Below are 6,000 nucleotides of genomic sequence, written 5' to 3'. Positions count from 1 at the left end.
CTTAATCATACAGCTTCCAACTAATTATACAAACTATAGTATAAATAACAAATCAACTAAAAAAATAGAATGCTGTAGTAATCAACGTAACCAAAAACTTTAAAAAACAACAACACATAATTCAATACAAACCACATTTAAACAAACGTAACAATTTATCAGTTAGTTTCAGGCTCATGATACAATCTAGTTGTTAAAAATTTTACAAGCGAATTATGCAAACTATACATTCAAGTAGTCCATTTGTTAACACAACAAACCAATTAAAACAGATATAAAACTGTTTAAAATTTAAGCAACCAATGAAACTTTTAAAACTATAATCAATCAAATAGAATACAATACAGACCCAATGTAAATGAACACTATATTATTTAATTTTCCATCTAATTATACAATTTATTTATACAAGTTGTACTTCATCTTATAAAAGTGTTTCTTTCAAAGGCTGATGTCACCACACTTTATTGACATTTTCAATTTTTAAACTACAATGCATAATTTAGGTAGGCTGTGCATGCAGGCTAAACGGGTGTTTAATAAAATATTAATTTAAAGTTCATGCATAAAAGATTAGATGCCACTTAAGTTAAGTTAATAAAGGATTAAGAATTACATTGAAGTAATTAGAATAAGTTTATATAACTGGTTGGTTTTTCATGGATGTCAATTGACAATTTGGGTTTAAATTTAAGTTAATTTTGGGAAATCTTGTACTGCAATTTTTTAAAGTTAATGCATATCAATGGTAGAGATATTGTAAGAATGTGAAAGCCCAAACAGAATTCGGTAGCATTTTGTGAACGTTTCAAATAAATCATAAGATAATGGCTGGAGTTCGATGCAGAATAAATATCACAGCCCATACAGAAGTAGGTAACATTTTGAACATTTCAAATATATAAACTTTTATTTACTTTTAACATGGTGCAAAGGCACTGATTTTAAGTATATATATATATATATAGATATAAATAATTATATATATATATATATATATATATATATATACTGGCAGACTAATGAAAGAGATAAAACACGACACAACTAAGCTAACATTTATTTCTATACAAACAGAATTTTTTATTGATAAGAGTAATAGAATATGTAAACAAAACCAAATGCAAACCATCCAAAGACCCTCTTAAAAACTTACACAATACTATCTAAAGAAACAATGTCACTACCAACTATATCACCAATTTTAATGTATATCCGTTTTGTTGTAAATGACAGCTTATCCATGTTAATAACGCCATCGCTAAAATAATATTAATAGCTAGCCAGTTGCCTGGTAACAGGCTGTATTTATAGAAACATGTCTATATTAAGCACAAAGTCTTGTCATAAAACCGCTTCTACGATCATAATGGTTTACCTTTCACTATATCAATGAGTCATTAAGCTGACAGAATGGGCAATAAGGAAGTCATTGCTCATGGAACATTGTAATCTATCAAAGGATCCTTTTTATCCACAGATGAACATTAATAAATAATTAATTGATGGATCGATGGATAGTCGCTAAAGTACCTTAAAAATGCAATTAAAACTTCTAGCACAAAAGGCTTTATTTAATTACGCATTTATTATTTATTTAAAGCACATAATTTGCATATTGAGCTAACCTTTTAACAAAATTGTCCACATAAACCAGCGGTTCTTAACCTATGGGTAATTACTCACATGTGGGTAATTCTAGGATAGCAGGTGGGTAATCAGCTGAACCAGAATATGTAGAATTATAGATGTAACAAACATTGTCACAGCTGTAAGTGGTAAAGTTGCTTTATTACTCTTTTTTGATGTTTTGAGGCCGTTTAAACTTTAAAACAACCAAACAAGCACAGTGATATTTTATCGTTTTTAGAATTGTTTCGTCATAGTGTTGCTTTAAAATCAAAATCTCGAAAGTTATTAAAGTCAGATTTGCGTTGTGCAGTATCTAAAATCGCCTAATATTACATTGATTGTATACAGACAAGAGCAAATATCTAAGTGACACTGTTGATGTCGTTTTTCACATTAAATGTTGTTTTTGTTGAATTACACTGTTTTATATTTTGATTACATGGCAAAATGCAATATAGATAAAATTAGATTTTGGGTAATGGGACTTTGATCTGGACAGCAATGGGTAATAAGGGAAAAAAGGTTAAAAACTGCTGGCATAAACTGAGAAATCATTATTTAAAAAATAAAACCGTGGTCAAATGTAACTAGTTTCATTTTGAATTTCACGAAAAAAAATGTATTTGCAATTAAAAAAAAAACTTATATGTGTTTGCAATTGTTACACCAAATATTTTCACGAGTCAATAAATGTACAGCATCAAAATGTAATCACAATAACTTTTAAAAGGTTTTCTTTGCTCTGAATTTCAAATATAAGTAAAATTCTAAATTTATTTTTACACTAAACTACAACTGTAGGAAAATAACTAATATATACTTCAAAAACTAACAAATGTGCACCAGTGAAATGCAGTTAACACAAAAATCCCTGAACAAGCTAATTTCTAAATTTTCTACTTCACCCAACTTATCTTAAGCGAAACTAAGCAAAAAGGTTATTTTCATCATTCACATAAATATTGTTTTCCATCTATAACCCTTGTTAAACTTTCAGTGCAAAAATGATTTGCAGCAGACAAGTGAGGACGCTAAACTTGGCACAAAAAGGTCTGAAGGTACAATGAGCAATTCGCTGGGATTTAAGAGGAGTAAGAAAAGGCGATAAGTAAACACAGACAGCTAGGTGCCTTGGTGTGAACGCAAAGCAAAACAGAAAGTTCATCTGCACTGACAACAGTATGGGAACGTGATTGGAACAAAAGGCAGTCGGAAGACGACTGAAATAGCCACGCTACTCCTATGACACATCAATAAGTCTCCAATGAATGGCAGGACGTAAGTAAGCGTCCTGTACTCCAAACTTCTTTTATTAAACACGTGTAAGTGCCGTGCTTAAAGGGCCCGGATAGGTGTTGTTGTAGCCAGGTGTACAATTACATGTCTTAAACCCGAATGGACTGGTTGAGAAATTTTGCGAAACAACAGCAAGCGATTCGCTTACAAACGAGCCAATTAGTTTCACAACTCTGAACACTTTACTTACAGACATGCTGTCTGTTTGTGACGCTCAGAAACAATATATGTGACTGGAAATTCATTATGCTATGAGAGTCTACAAAAACAATTTATCATAAAATATTTTTCACAAATAAATTTTTGTTTGGTATTTTTAATTATTTCCTCAAATTTTAACTAAATATACACATCCAGTTAAGGTAGTAGTAATACAATAACAGGTTGGCCGTCAAGCAAATATATTGCCATATTTTCTGCAATGTTAAGTATGATGGCAAGCAAAGTTTTGTAGATTACCATAAATATATTTCGGCTATTTTATGGCAAAAATGTAGGTAATTTTTCCAACAATAAAAAATAGAGAATGTTTTAAAAAAACAAAGTTAATTGAAATAAAATTTAACAAAAATAACATTTTACGTCTTGAAATAGGAAATATTTTGTTGTTTGCATAATTATGTATATCCCAGTCTGCATTCTGTGGCAATATTTTTACCAATAAATTTGTGTACATGGCTGAATTGGTATATGGCGCACCTAAATTTTGTAAAAAAGGTGTTTGTTGTAGGATTTCCAACCTAAGGTGTGCAAAAAATATAAATTCACACCTGCACACTTTAAAATTTGGATCTGCACCCTCGAGATCTGGTCCGGAAGTGCCATGAAATGAAGACTGGTGGATATCTATATTACAGTACACCAAGAAAATAGTAATTCTTTAACATTTAGGCGGTTTTTACCATTCAATGCAAATTTGCATTTGACTTTCTCTTTTATCTACAAAATCAACAATATTTTATTCAAATCACAGCTAGGTCCATGAAAAAGCAATGTGATAATAATTTTGTAGAATACTTCAACGCTTTACATGTTATCATCAAACCCTGAACATCTGACAGAGGATGAAATCACAACAACTTAAATTGTCAACTTTTAGACAATTTAAAAATAAAATAGATGTGTAATAAAAAAAGAATTAAAACTAGATTAAGCTCTATTTATGTCCCATATTTAAGAATCTCTGAATATGTTCTACAATAAGAAGATAAGATAGCATTCAAGGTTGACTTGCTACATTATGTTTACGATAGACAGCATCACAAAATACCTGAATGAACCGACTTTAATCTAAAACACGAATAGGAAATCGAACAGCGAACATTATCATGAAATTTTGATAAGTAACGAATTAAAACTGCAAATATTCATAAATTTAATCTCCATATTGCATAGAAACATGATGGCAACACACAAGACTTGTCTATTACGCCTTTCATGAAGTACAAACATGGCGAACACTACGCATCTTGCGTCTCTAGCAATAACTACAACAACTCAAGTGATTCTGCGTAGAACTGAAAAAAAGCTTCGCTGTGCCTAGCGACACAATACTGACATCTAGCGGAAGTAAAATTAAAGAATACTAAACAGTAGCGAACAGCTGTCCTAGAATACTACCACATTTTTGTCCGGTGGGTTATATTGCTAACAAAATTGGGTTTGGGTTGGTCAAGTTTTATTATTATACTTATTCTACCACATTTGTTTATTTCTTGCAATTTCAATTTTGACAACTTGTTTCGTTACTAAAAAAAGTGGTACGATTCTAGCTAGATCGCCGCCAAGAATTGTCTCAATTAACTTGTCCGCATACGAAATATCATCTGTGTTTTATTGTATACTATTCAGAAAAAACAAAAACATATATAAGCGTTAGGTTGAACACAGTGAAAGCAGTTAAAAACTTACCTTATTGCGTACCGGTAGTCAAAATATAACTCATGTCTAGTTAAATCAACGCCTATCTATTATATATAGGCGTTGGTTAAATGCACTATAGTCACTAGTCGGTAGAAGTACTTATCGCTTCTTGTTAGGGGCTCTTTTTCTTTTGTTTGATCGTTTGTCTCTTTTTTTCGTTGTGTAATTTATTATCGTGCCAATAAGTAAACAAACAGATAAAAATTCATTTGTCTGGGAACAAGTCGTTAGGTTGGTTAGAAACTTGTTTCGAACCAATTGCTTGCAACATACATTTTTAATTGGAACCAGATATAAAGTTCGAAAACAGAGATTATTTTGTTTGGTTTAGAGTTGGTTTCAGGGTGCACACCTTTCTGAAAATCTGTGCAAACAAAACAAAAGGCAAGTGTTGCAAAGATTTCAGGTGTCTTCAAAACTTTTAATTCGCTTTGCCATCATTATGAAAAGTGATTGTAATCTACAATGAGCAATAGTCTATCAAAGGACATGCTAACTTAAAGGTTCGATAGCTGTTCAGTGGAAAACCCCACAGAAAATATGACAATGTCGAGTGATTAACTAATCGTCTATTAGCGCGTTACTTACAAGTTAGCAATTGCGTTTGTAATTTATTTTAAGCTATTTAAAATTTATCGAAAAATTACATTACGGCAGGTCAGGGGTCGCAAAGTTTTTATAAAAAGGCCGAATAACTGAAAGGATTAAAAATCGCAGTTCGGATTTAAAATTTTATGTCTAACTTTATAAACAATAGCTAAAGAAATATAAATAAATAATTGTAGCTTTATAAAGTTGTCGTTAAGTTTAAAATTTCCTTAAAATTTAGTCTGGAAATGCATCCAACAACATTTGAAGTGTATTTCTATTTATTGGGGCATTATGTCGTAGGTCACATTTTGTTGCTCTACCCGTTGGACATAGCGTTAAAAGTAAGGTGAAACGGCGCTCCGGTTAAATAAGAAAAAAATAGCAGGCCATATCCCACTTTCACAGTTCTTTGTATTTAAACTAAGGTTTCAGTTGCACATTTGTGCACTGAATCGAAAGATAACCTTAGGTTTCCTGACATACTTGCCTTAAGCGTTTTTTTATGACATACTCTTGTGACGTCATTTTTAAAATTTCATGCAACTAATTCTCCTTACT

This window comes from Ascidiella aspersa, chromosome 2 (assembly GCF_963924565.1).
Source record: "Ascidiella aspersa chromosome 2, kaAscAspe10.2, whole genome shotgun sequence".
In the NCBI taxonomy this organism is placed as follows: Eukaryota; Metazoa; Chordata; class Ascidiacea; order Phlebobranchia; family Ascidiidae; genus Ascidiella; species Ascidiella aspersa.
The sequence above is the reverse complement of the archived record's forward strand: the minus strand, read 5'-3'. Positions refer to the sequence as shown.